Raw genomic sequence first — 14635 nt, forward strand, 5'->3', positions numbered from 1 at the left:
TCTTGTCACTACTGTTGCCACAAATGCCGTATTTTGATGGCCCTCTATTATACCATCTATATGTTCATCATAATTTATGACACGTCCTGTACAGTTGTGATACCTACAGTATACAAAGTTGTAATTCCCTAATATTGGGTTATAGCAAAAAAATATTAAATTAAAGCAGAATGTCTGGATTAATTATGATTGACTTATTCTATATCAGCACCTCATATTAACATGAGAAACATTAACAATCTGATAATAGATTTATAAAATAGACAATCCTAGCAGTGCGCACAAGCAGAAAAAAAGCAGCTCGGTGAGCTCAATATTTTACTTAAAGGTATCCTCACATCTTCACCAAATATGTGCCAAAAAAGGTTGAATAGAAGTTATCCAGCGCTACTGCATACAGTATGTAGGTCATTCATAAATATACCACTTCAGATACAGCAGATGTCATATCTCACAGTATACTTCTTATTAGGCTCATTCAGATATACCCAAAATGTAAGAGATAAGCAATTATAGTGAAACACTGTTTAATAATTGTAAGATTTAATATGAGAAAAACGAAAACATATAAACTCCACACAGATCACATGTATTTCCAAGTGGCCAAATTTTGACAATTCCAGCTAGACATGAACTGTTATTTAAGCAGTTCAGAATGCACTTGAAACAGTGCAAGTCCTGGGTTCTCCCACTGGTGCAGGCTCAGGTTTGGCTGAAATTTACAATTATTAAACAGTACTTCACTATATTTGCTTATCCCTTTCATTGGAGATAGCTGAATGAGCCTAATAAGAAGTATGACATCCGCTGTATCTGAAGTGGTATATTTATGAACAACCTACATATGCAGTAGCACTGGCTAAATTCTATACAACAATGTGATAATACCTATAATTCCTTAAATTAATTGTATCAATCAGATAACTATGGTATACTTGCAACATTTTTCTGGAAAAAAAAGGGTGGTGGGGGGATTTCCCAAACCTATGTGGCACATAGATGCAAAAGGGATTTTAATCTACAGGTGAACTCCTGCGAGTATTACGTACTCTCACTTAATCCTGGTTAGTCTCAAACTCCATTATTGGACAATTACAAATGTGGAATTCATCTATTAGGGTTGGCAAGTGTTGAGTACTGTGTGGGATTATCAAATAATTGGTCTAACCCCCCAAGACTCTGTGCCTAAAATCCCCTTGGTACTATTCAGCAGTTCCCCTTATTATAATAATATAACAGGGTATTATAATGTGTCTTCCCTTCCTGGTTCAGTAACACATAAAATGCCAGTTGTTACCATTTGTATCCATAAAAGTTGCTAGTATCCCAAAGAAAGGAATTATAGGTATTATCACATTGTTACTGTTTCTCATTTTAATATAATGCGCTTATATAGATTCAGTCAATCATCAAGGTTTATGATAATACTGTATTTCATAACGACGTTGACATATAAACCTTGATGATTGACTGTCTCTATATCAGTACCTCATATTAAGATGAGAAATAGCTGCAAATAATTACTCCAGACATTTTGTTTATATTTAATTTTCTTTTGCTATACCTCAATATTAGGGGATTATAACTTTTTATACTGTAGGTATCACAATTGTACATGACGTGTCATACATTATGATGAACATAAGGAGGGATTTGGATAGATGTCATATTGGGCAACTTTGCTTTGATGTGTTGTAGAAGTGATTATTATACCTAACATCCACTAACAAATCCTTTACCTGCAATTATACCTATTTGTGTGATGGATGAATTTGGACGGGAGAGGGGAGGAGTCAAGATGGGAGGGGTCAAGATGAGAGGGGTGGAGTCAAGACGAGAGAGGGGAGGAGTCGGGACTGGAGAGGGGAGGGGTCAAGATTAAACCGTAAACCGCCCCCCCTAAAAGAAAAGTCTAGATCCGACCCTGCCTGGAAGAGTAACTGCACAACATAATGCATCTCCCTGTGATTAATCCAGGGCTTCATCAGAGGTATAATGCTGTATTGGTAATTAACTGTTTAAATACCTGTGCATTCATTAGCTAATTACTGACATATGTGGCTAATAATGTTTCTCTAACGTCCTAGTGGATGCTGGGAACTCCGTAAGGACCATGGGGAATAGCGGGCTCCGAAGGAGGCTGGGCACTCTAGAAAGATCTTAGACTACCTGGTGTGCACTGGCTCCTCCCACTATGACCCTCCTCCAAGCCTCAGTTAGATTTCGTGCCCGGCCGAGGTTGGATGCACACTAGGGGCTCTCCTGAGCTCTTAGAAAGTTATAGTCTTAGAATTTGTTCTTTTCAGTGAGACCTGCTGGCAACAGGCTCACTGCAGCGAGGGACTAAGGGGAGAAGAAGCGAACTCGCCTGCTTGCAGCCGGATTGGGCTTCTTAGGCTACTGGACACCATTAGCTCCAGAGGGATCGACCGCAGGCCCAGCCTTGATGTTCGGTCCCGGAGCCGCGCCGCCGTCCCCCTTACAGAGCCAGAAGCAAGAAGATGGTCCGGAAAATCGGCGGCATGAAGACTCAGTCTTCACCAAGGTAGCGCACAGCACTGCAGCTGTGCGCCATTGCTCCTCTCACACACTTCATACTCCGGTCACTGAGGGTGCAGGGCGCTGGGGGGGGGCGCCCTGAGGCAGCAATAAAAACACCTTGGCTGGCAAAAATACCTCAATATATAGCCCCAGGGGCTATATATGAGGTAAATACCCCTGCCAGAAGTCCATAAAAAACGGGAGAATAGGCCGCGAAAAAGGGGCGGAGCCTATCTCCTCAGCACACTGGCGCCATTTTCCCTCACAGCTCCGTTGGAGGGAAGCTCCCTGGCTCTCCCCTGCAGTCTGCAAGGGTTAAAAAAAGAGAGAGGGGGCACTAAATTTAGGCGCAGTATACATTATATATATAGATATAAAGCTATAGGGGACATAACTCAGTTAGTCCCTGCAGTATATAGCGCTCTGGTGTGTGCTGGCATACTCTCACTCTGTCCCCCCAAAGGGCTTTTGTGGGTCCTGTCCTCGTTTAGAGCATTCCCTGTGTGTCTGCGGTGTGTCGGTACGGCTGTGTCGACATGTTGAATGAGGAGGCTTATATGGTGACGGAACAGAGGCCGATATATGTGATGTCGCCCCCTGTGGGGCCGACACCAGAGTGGATAGAGAGGTAAAAGGTATTAACCGACAGTGTCAACTCCTTACATAAAAGGGTGGATGACGTAACAGCTGTGGGACAGCCGGCTTCGCAGCCCGCGCCTGCCCAGGCGTCTCAAAGGCCATCAGGGGCTCAAAAACGCCCGCTCTCTCAGATGGCAGACACAGATGTCGACACGGAGTCTGACTCCAGTGTCGACAAGGTGGAGACATATACACAATCCAATCCGTGACTTGATCCCGGCAATAAAAAATGTGTTATACATTTCTGACTTTAACCTCTATAAATGGGTTTTAGGTTTGGGGAGAAAAAACAGGCAGTGTTTTGTTCCCCCATCAGATGAATAAATGAAGTGTGTGAAAAGCGTGGGTTCCCCCGTTAAGAAACTGGTAATTTATAAAAAGTTACTGATGGCGTACCCTTTCCCGCCAGGAGGATAAGTTACGCTGGGAGATATCCCCTAGGGTGGATAAGGCGCTCACACGTTTGTCAAAAAAGGTGGCACTGCCGTCTTAGGATACGGCCACTTTAATAGGTACCTGTTGATAAAAAAAACAGGAGGCTATCCTGAAGTCTGTATTTACACACTCAGGTACTAGACTGAGACCTGCAGATAGTGCTGCTGCAGCGTGGTTGGTGACCCTGTCAAACAGGGATAATAGTTGGCAAACATAAAAACATATTAAAGACGTTGTCTTATATATGGGGGATGCACAGAGGGATATTTTGCCGGCTGGCATCCAAAATAAATGTAATGTCCATTCTGTCAGGAGGGTATTAGAGACCTGTCACTGGACAGGTGATGCTGACTTAAAAAGCGCATAGAGAGCCTTATAAGAGTGAGGAATTATTTGGGGATGGTCTCTGGGACCTCGTATCCACAGCAACTGCTGGGAAGAAATAATTTTACCTCAGGTTTCCTCACAGAAAAAGGTACAGTCCTTTCGGCTTCAGAAAAGCAAGCGGGTCAAATGGCGCTTCCTTTCTGTACAGAGACAAGGGTAGAGGGAAAAAGCTGCACCAGTCAGCCTGTTCCCAGAATCAAGATTCTTCCCCCGCCTCCTGTGAGTACACACCATGACGCGGGTGCTCCACAGGTGTAGCCAGGTACGGTGGGGGGCCGCCTCAAAAATTTCAGCAATTAGTGGGCTCGCTCACAGGTGGATCCCTGTTTCTTCCAAGTAGTATTTCAGGGGTACAAGCTGGAATTAGAGATGTCTCCCCCCAGCCGTTTCCTAAAATATGCCTTGCTGACAACTCCCTCAAGCAGGGAGGCTGTGCTAGAGGCAATTAATAAGCGGTATTCCCAGCAGGTAATACTCAAGGTGCCCCTACTTCAACAAGGACGGGGTTACTATTCCACACGGGTTGGGGTACCGAAACCGCATGGTTCGGTGTGACCCATTTTATATTTAAAATCCTTGAACATAAAAAAATTCAAGTTCAAGATGGAATCGCTCAGGGCGGTTATTGCAAGCCTGGACGAGGGGGATTACATGGTATCCCGGGACATCAAGGATGCTTTCCTGCATGTCCCCATTTACCATCCTCGCCAGGAGTACCTCAGATTTGTGGTACAGGATTACCATTACCAAGTCCAGACACTGCCGTTTGGACTGTACATGGCACCGAGGGTGTTTTATCAAGGTAATGGCCGAAATGATGATACTCCTTCAAAAAAAGGGAGTTGTAATTATCCCGTAATTGGACAATCTCGTTATAAGGGCGAGGTCCAAGGAGCAGTTGGTAGTCGGGGTAGCACTATTTTGGAAAGTGCTACAACAGCATAGGTGGATTCTAAACAGTCCAAAGTCACAGCTGGTTCCTATGACACGTCTACTGTTCCTGGGGATGGTTCTGGACATAAACCAGAAATAGTGTTTCTCCCGGAGGAGAAAGCCAAGGAGTTGTCATCTCTAGTCAGAGACCTCCTGAAACCAAAATAGGTAGCGGTGCATCATTGCACGCGAGTCCTGGGAAAAATGGTAGCTTCTTACGAAGCAATCCCATTAGGCAGGTTCCATACAAGAACTTTTCAGAGGGACCTGTTGGACAAGTGGTCCGGATCGCATCTTCCGATGCATAGGCTGATAACCCTGTCTCCAAGGACCAGGGTATCTCTACTGTGGTGGCTGCAGAGTGCCCATCTTCAAGAGGGCCGCAGGTTCGGCATACAGGACTAGGTCCTAGTGACCATGGATTCCAGCCTTTGAGGCTGGGGGGCAGTCACATAGGGAAGAAACTTCCAGGGACTTTGGTCAAGTCAGGTTATTTCCCTACACATAAATATTCTGGATCTGAGGGCCATTTACAATGCCCTGAGGCCAGCAAGGCCTCTGCTTCAAAACCAGCCGGTACTGATCCAATCAGACAACATCACGGCAGTCGCCCATGTAATCAACAGGGCGGCACAAAAAGCAGGATGGCGATGGCAGAAGCCACAAGGATTCTCCGATAGGCGGAAAATCATGTGTTAGCACTGTCAGCAGTGTTCATTCCCGGAGTGGACAACTGGGAAGCAGATCTTCTCAACAGACACGACCTCCACCCGGGAGAATGGGGACTTCCTCCAGAAGTCTTCCAATAGGATTGTACACCATTGGGAAAGGCCACAGGTGGACATGATGGCGTCCCGCCTTAACAAAAAGCTATAAAAGATATTGCTCCAGGTCAAGGGACCCTCAGGCGATAGCTATGGACGCTCTGGTAACACCGTGGGTGTACCAGTCGGTTTAGGTGTTCTCCCCTCTGCCTCTCATACCAAAGGTACTGAGAATAATAAGAAGGCGAGGAGTAAGAACGATACTCGTGGATGGCCAAGAAGAGCTTGGTACCCAGAACTTCAAGAATTTATATCAGAGGACCCATGGCCTCTGCCACTCAGTCAGGACCTGCGGCAGCAGGGGCCCTGTCTGTTCCAAGACTTACCGCGGCTGCGTTTGACGGCATGGCGGTTGAACGCCGGATCCTGAAGGAAAAGGGTATTCCGGAGGAAGTAATTCCTACGCTTACTAAAGCCAGGAAAGAGGTTACAGCAACTCATTATCACCGCATATGGCGAAAATATGTTGCATGGTGTGAGGCCGAAAGGGCCCCAACAGAGGAATTTCAACTAGGTCGATTTCTGCATTTCCTGCAAGCAGGAGTGACTATGGGCCTTAAATTGGGTTCCATTAAGGTACAGATCTCGGCTCTGTCGATTTTCTTTCAAAAAAGAACTAGCTTCAGTACCTGAAGTTCAGACATTTATAAAAGGAGTGCTGCATAGTCAGCCCCCGTTTGTGCCTCCTGTGGCACCTTGGGATCTCAACGTGGTGTTGAGTTTTCTTAAAATCACTTTGGTTTGAACCACTAAAAACCGTGGATCTGAAATATCTCACATGGAAGGTGGTTATGTTATTGGCCTTGGCTTCTGCCAGGCGAGTATCAGAATTGGCGGCTTTGTCTTGTAAAAGCCCTTATTTGATTTTCCATATGGATAGGGCAGAATTGAGGACTCGTCCCCAGTTTCTCCCTAAGGTGGTGTCAGCGTTTCACCTGAACCAGCCTATTGTGGTGCCTGCGGCTACTAAGGATTTGGAGGACTCCAAGTTGCTAGACGTTGTCAGGGCCCTGAAAATATATGTTTCCAGGACGGCTGGAGTCAGAAAATCTGACTCGCTGTTTATCCTATATGCACCCAACAAGCTGGGTGCTCCTGCTTCTAAGCAGACTATTGCTCGTTGGATTTGTAGTACAATTCAGCTTGCACATACTGTGGCAGGCCTGCCACAGCCAAAATCTGTCAATGCCCATTCCACAAGGAAGGTGGGCTCATCTTGGGCGGCTGCCCGAGGGGTCTCGGCTTTACAACTTTGCCGAGCAGCTACTTGGTCAGGGGCAAACACGTTTGCAAAATTCTACAAATTTGATACCCTGGCTGAGGAGGACCTGGAGTTCTCTCATTCGGTGCTGCAGAGTCATCCGCACTCTCCCGCCCGTTTGGGAGCTTTGGTATAATCCCCATGGTCCTTACGGAGTTCCCAGCATCCACTAGGACGTTAGAGAAAATAAGAATTTACTCACCGGTAATTCTATTTCTCGTAGTCCGTAGTGGATGCTGGGCGCCCATCCCAAGTGCGGTTTATCTGCATTACTTGTACATAGTTATTGTTAACTAAATCGGGTTATTGTTGAGCCATCTGTTGAGAGGCTCTATTGTTTCATACTGTTAACTGTGTTTCATATCACGAGTTGTACGGTGTGATTGGTGTGGCTGGTATGAGTCTTACCCGGGATTCAAAATCCTTCCTTATTGTGTACGCTCGTCCGGGCACAGTACCTAACTGAGGCTTGGAGGAGGGTCATAGTGGGAGGAGCCAGTGCACACCAGGTAGTCTAAGATCTTTCTAGAGTGCCCAGCCTCCTTCGGAGCCCGCTATTCCCCATGGTCCTTACGGAGTTCCCAGCATCCACTACGGACTACGAGAAATAGAATTACCGGTGAGTAAATTCTTATTTTTTTGTCTGCGGAAAAATAAATAAAATACATTTCTGTAAAGTAATGACATAATGTCATGATGTGAATTCTTTACTTAAACACAAAGAACACAATCAGTTTAGCATTTCAGAACACTCAAGTTTCCCTCTAAGAAATCTTAACATTCTATAGTCTTTGGCCACAAAGCATTAAAATATAATACAGCAGTGCGGTAGTACCATCAGTGTCCTTCATTCAGGGTTGACGGTGGTGTCAGCAGTGTTGGGGTGCCAGCAGTGTCCTCAGTATGGGGCTGTCAGCAGTGCGGGGTTGCTGACGCTATCTAATCACCTACACAGTGCAGGAAGAAGTGGTGGCAGGACCTGGCGGATGGCAGAGAAACATGCCCTGTGCTGCTACGGGTCACTACAATGATCAAGCTCCCCTCTCCTCCTCATTTCCCTTGACTCGCTTGGTGATGGTGGTGGGAGCCTGACAGCTGCAGCGGCGTTCTCCGTAAGCGAATAGGAAGCCCAGAGCTGGAATATATATATATATATATATATATATATATATATATATAAAATCACATGGATGAAGTGCAGAAGCCAGTGACTCCTCAGCCAATGACCTCACCGCACGTCATTGTGGTAAACCATGGGTGGCAAAGACGTACACAGTGTTGACATCTGTAGTTACCTGCCTGAGAACCGGCCCCAGTGTGGAGTGCAGCCCACACAGGGTCCAGCAACAGGGGATCACCTCAGAGACGTGTAATTTTTATTTTTATTTTATTTTTTGTTGTGACATCTGGCCGCTGAAGTGAAGCTGGAGCCATGGAGAGAAGAAATAGCATGAAGGGGAACAAAGCAGGCAGGCAGGTTTGGCCATGAGACTGGAGAGGCACAGGGAGGTTTGTCCATAAAGCTGGAGAGGCACAGGGAACTTTGGCCATAAGGCTGGAGAGGCGCGGGGGGGGGAGGGTGGGGGGAGTGAGGGGTAGGGTGGTATGAAGCTTGGAGACAGACAGTAGAAGCATGAAGCTTGGAGACAGATGCTCAGCTGTAGTATCGTGCAGACTGCCCATGTGATGAACAGAGACCTGGTAGACTGTAGAATGATCTTTTGCACTGAAAATAACGGATTTTCCTAACACACCACAGCATAGAAACATATAGCAATTTTTTGTTTGGCCAACTACTTTTGGGCGCAGCATCTGATTTCCTGACATTAAGCGTTGTTGCAACATAGAGCTTTAATGCCCTAACATGTAAGGTGTGAAGAGATCTCTTTAACCATAGTGTATTTTAACCTAAAGCTGAAAGTACAATACATGCCTAGATATAAATGGAACTTTTAAACCACCCTACAGGCTGATCTTCAGGGATCTGCTAAGCAACCAGCTCAGATACTGGCAAAACAGAAAACAGAAGTATCAAGTGGTTCAAAAAGAGGCTGTTGCAATGTCACCAACACTAGAAACTTGTGTCCCAATGGACTACTGGTGGATTGAATGGTGGTTGTAAATGCACCACGCCTTGCAAAAACGTGTGCAATTCTGGAATAAATGCTATCCTTCACTTGAAGAATTCAGACACGCCAGAAAGCTGAAATTATTTTTAACCTGTTCTCTAGGACTTCCTGTAAAAAAAACATGCGCAAATAAATGAACTGCATAGGAGTTGTTGGAAACTTCTTTTTTTGACACCAACTGCCATAGGTCTTTCAGACCCTGTAACAGACTGTTTAAAAAATTACAGGAGCTGATTGGTTGGTACTTTATCATCATGCTATTTATCACTCTTCAAGACTTGATAAATCTGGGCATTAATACCCAGACTTCGACTTTCATGGAAACAACATCTAAGTATGTCCTCATAAGTGGGAAGCTAAAAGGACACTAAAGGGCAGGCTTGGACTGGCCCACAGGGGTACAGGGGAATCTACCGGTGGGCCCCACTGCCTGGGGGCCCACCTCTTGCTCTAAAGGGGGGTACTCACGGAGCAATCGCTGCTTAAAATCTAAGCAATCTGACTAGATTGCTTAGATTTTAAGCAGCGATCACTCCGTGTGTACCCCTCACAGCGATAGCGGTGCGCAGCCCCGCGCATCGCTATCGCTGGTGCTAGATTGGCCAATCTAGCAGGTCGCTCACTTCACCCGCTGGGTGAAATTAGTGCCCCCCCCCCCCCCCCCCCCGTCTCCCCCCGCACGCTCAGCACACATTGTGCTGTGCTGAGCGGGTGGAGAGATGTGTGCGTAGCGGTTCGCTCTGCACACATCTCTCCCCAGATCTGCCGGTGAGTAATGACCTTTAGGATCAGGTTCTAGACTGTGCACTTAAATTATACATTATACATATGTTACCTTATACTGGACTATGGTGTATTTTCTGCAGTGCATTGCTGTTATTACTCTGGTACATTATCATGCATGCAGTAGCTGAATTTACTGCATATATTTATGAAAGGGCCCAGACATTGCACTCTCTAATGGTTAGTCAAACCAATGAGGTGGCAGGCCACACCCCCTCAGCAGACTGGCCACACGCCTAAACATGGGCCCCTACCACTGCATTCCCCCGGTGGGCCCTACATGCCCCAGTCCGACACTGCTAAAGGGTCTATTTATTAACATTATTTTTACTAAAATAATGTGAAAAAGGGTGTTTTCACACCCTTTTTTTTTCACATTATTTTACTATCACCTGAATGTATTAAAGGGCATTTAGAGCAGTTGTCACAAAAAACTGTTCCAAACCTTTTAATTCACTTTTTTTTTTGTAAGTCACATCGCATTCCCCATACTTATAATGGGAAATGTGATGTGGCCAAATTGACTAAAAAAAAAAAATTTGAAAAAATACCGCAGTGTGCCCTGGGATAATCTCGCCAACTCAGGCTAGCGAGATCACAGGACAGCACTGCGATAGGGAGGCATTTGCCCAGCTTTCTCTGCCACTGGCAGAGAAAGCTGAGCGGGACCCGGCTCCAGTGATCAGCTATGCGTGTCCGATGGACCCACAAGCTGATCAGAGTGTAAAATGAAAAAAATAAGAAGTAAAAAAAACCCCAAAACCATACTTACCAGTCCAGGGAGCCGGTGTCCGCTGCTCCTCTGAGCGCGCCGCCATGTGCTGCAATGTGACCCTGGTGCAGTAAAGTGATGCTGCAGGAGCAGCGCGGATTGGCTTCCTGGACTGGTAAGTATATTGATCTGCTGGGGGGGTCCGTGACATGCGGGGTTGCGGGGTTAATCGAGATGGAGGGGGTCGACCGGGCGGCAGCGGAAGCAGCGATTTTGGCGGGGGTGGCACATGCGCAGCAGGACATCGGGGTAATTTTACGAAAAATACCCCGATGATGCTGCGGATTGTCATCGCAGGGACAGAGCTTGACCGCAAGCTCTGTCCCTGCATGCGATAATTGATACATCCCTGCGATGTAATCAATTATCGCAGTGCGAGTTTGGGCGATTTTATCACCTGTCATCCGCATCCTGGATGCAGATGGTGATAAAAAGGCCCCTAAATCTTTTGGATTGCCAGACAGGGGGCAATCAAACATTTGGCATAATGAAAATTTGGACAGAGCAATGGTTACTTGCAGTAATCACACAAGCACGTAGTAAGAAGTAGCGAGCAGGAAAATCTTCTCTACCCCCAAGAACACCTGAATGCTATTGCCACAGAATCGTCAAAGCACGATTCTGCAACAGAGCATAACAAAAAGGCTGATGTGGGCTGACAGTCAAAGTGGCAAACGCAGGTCCAAACATTACTCTCTAGCCCGGCGTGTAGTGCGGGGGAGTTTCAGCCTCTTTACAGGTGGGAGGAGTGGCTGACGTTAGTCCTAAAAGCAGGTCCCAACACATCTCTAGCCTGGCCTGAATTGTGGCAGTGCCCCAGCAATTGCAATTTTTGTGTTTTCTGGCCTCTGCTTCTGACAGAATATATTAACTGATCAAGCTGAATATTTTTACACATTTTATTGGCCCAAAGAGGCAACTGTTACATGCTATTAGAATTCGATTCTCAGAAAAAAAAACTGACATACTCTAGTGCGTAATGTGATCAGGTTTCTGTATTTAAAGGCACCTCAGCAGCTGAAATTCATCACCAACTTGTTGAGGTGTATGGGGATAATGTTATATCACGGAAACAGGTTTGGGTTTGGTTAGGTTTGGTGCACTGCTTTTGAAGACGTTCAAGCTAACCAGCGAGCCAGCTAGCCAAGCACGTACACAATAAATGACAATTTGTGCCACATTGAAAGTCTGATTCAGGAGGACAGACAAATTTGAATTAATTATATCACTGAGGAACTGAGTATCTCAGTGGATACTGTGCACAACATCGTTCATGAGTAACTGTGGTACAGGAAAAAGTGTTCACAGAGGGTACCAAAGCAACTCACAGAGGTTCACAAAACCAATAGGATAGGATTGTCGCTCATGCACTTGACGTGGTATTATGAGGAGGGAGTGCAGATCCTGCAGAGCTGGCCCTAGGCATAGGCAAACTAGGCAAATGCCTAGGGCATTTGGAATGCCTAGGGGCACAAGCAGCTTTTGCTGATTACAAATATTTGTGGCATGCCTATATTCTGTGTGACTGCGGCTGTATCTACATACGAAATGCTACGTTATAGTGTATTCCTGGAAATCACTGTAACGTAGCATTTTGTATACAGATACAGCCACAGCCGCACACAGAATATAGGCATGGTGCATAGCATTTTAATCAGCAGAAGCTGCTTGTTCATCCTAGTCATACAGCAATGCAAATAAGACGCATTTTCTGCAAAAAAATGTGCCTGACTTTAGCAGAGCTGGCCAGGAGCTGCCAGCTGACTTACGCCAGTCATCTCCTGCTGCATGGCGTATTTAGGCAAGATGTATGAGGACACATCTGTATCTAAGCAGAGTCACAGTGTTAGCGGCCGTGTGAGTGCTGTGTGGGTGGGTTGGTTGGTTGTGCAATAGTGTTCGGCATATGTTTAAGAGGTATTATGTGTGTCATGTGTATAAATGCATTAATAATGTGTGGCATATGTGTAAGGGGCATTACGTGTGTCATGTGTATAAGGGCATTATTGTACGGCATATGTGTTTGGGGTATTATGTGTGTATAAGGGCATTAATAATGTGCAGTGTATGTGTAAGGGACATTATGTGTAAAAGAGCATTAATTAAGGTTGGCATAGTGTCTAAGGCGCAGAAATTAATAAATTGTGTCATATGTGTGACATTCATTACTGTGTGCTATGTGTATAAAGGCATTACTAATGTGTGACATTAGGGGGTCATTCAGATCTGATCGCTGGTGTGCGTTTAGTCACAGTGGGCGGTCGGATCCTAACTGCGCATGCGTATGCGCCGCAATGTGCAGGCATGTCGGGCAGCTACAATGGGCATCAGCGGTCAGCGACGGGATGGTGCGAAGTATCCATTTGCACGGGCGTACGCAAGGTGATTGACAGGAAGAGGCCGTCTGTGGATGGCAACTGACCGTTTACAGGTAGTGTCTGGAAAAATGTAGCACATCCAAGCGTTTTGAGGGAGTGTGTTTGACGTCAGCTCCGTCCCTGATCAGCAGGATTCAATCATACTGGAAGAGTAAATCCTGCGCTGCACAAACTGATTTTTAGCAGCTCTGCTACACATAGGAATGCACACTTGCACAGCGAAAATACACTCACCCTGTAGGGGGCAACTATCTGATCGCAGGACAGCAAAAAACGCAGCCCAGCGATCAGATCTGAATTAGGCCCTATGTGTATAAGGTGCTCTACTCTGTGGCGTAACGTATAGAAAGGGCACTACTGTGTGGTCTAATGTGAATAAAGAGCAATATGGTGCGGTGTAATGTAAATAAGGAGCAATTCAGTGTGATGTATTGTGAATAAGGGGCACTACTGTGAGGAGTAACATATATAAGATAAAGTGGTACTACTGTGTGATGTAACGTGAATAAGGGACATTATCGCATGAATACAGATACACTACTGTGTGACGTAATTTGAATTGGGGGTACTATTGTGTGGCAATGCCCCTTCCCAGCAAGAACATGCCCCTTTTTGAACTGTGCACCAATTGTGCGCACTGTTCCTATTTTAAATATAGGGAGTAGGAGCTGCTATGGGTGATAGTGCTTGGAAAGGTGTGTAGGGTCAAAGGCGGAACTAGTGCTAGGGGGCACCAGCCAAAATCTTGCCTAGGGCATCATATTGGTCAGGGCCGGCTCTGTTCCTGCAGCGTATTTTTACCAGTGATGAAATGTGGGATCATCATATGACCGGGGATGAAGCAAGCATCCATGACATGGAAACATGCATTGTCCCCACCTTAAGAGAAGGTCGGGGTTACCATATTTTGGGTCCACAAGCTCGTTCTTCTTGCTGTTTTCCTCACCAAGGGAGATACAGTGAAAGGAAGAAGAGGAGGAGGTGGGAAAAAAATGGGACAGAGAAACATCCTGGAGAGAAGAGGGAATTTTAATAAAACTTGCCTGTGGGCGATCCTCCGTGATGCACTTAACAGCTACACAAATTCAAACGACATGCTACTCCAAAATTCCAAGATTTTAGTGGGTCTTAAGTTAAAGGGTAAGGTATTGCTACTAAGCAATTAAGTTTTTATACAACAACAATTTCTTAACAGACCAGTTTAAAAGGGAAAAAAATTCTATGCATGTGATGCACGGGACGTTATGTTCACTTTCTGGAGAATCAACCCTAATGGTTTCATAAACAATATTGTGAATATGTTACAATCCTGAGCACTCATGTTTTGTTATTGTTATAATTACCTTTGCTTCAGTTTGTGGAACTACAGGTCACAGCTAGCTCCTGCATAGTTGTCTCCCAGTGCCTTTGCTCCTGCACTCAGCTACTGAGTTCACAGGTGTCTGGATTCTGTAATTACAGCTCGTTACCTGAACACTACTATTCAGCTTGTCAGCCTGCTCAGTCTGCACTGCAGCTGCATGTTATATCAATTACTGGGGGCCTGTCTGGTG

This window comes from Pseudophryne corroboree, chromosome 9 (assembly GCF_028390025.1).
Source record: "Pseudophryne corroboree isolate aPseCor3 chromosome 9, aPseCor3.hap2, whole genome shotgun sequence".
NCBI lineage: Eukaryota > Metazoa > Chordata > Amphibia > Anura > Myobatrachidae > Pseudophryne > Pseudophryne corroboree.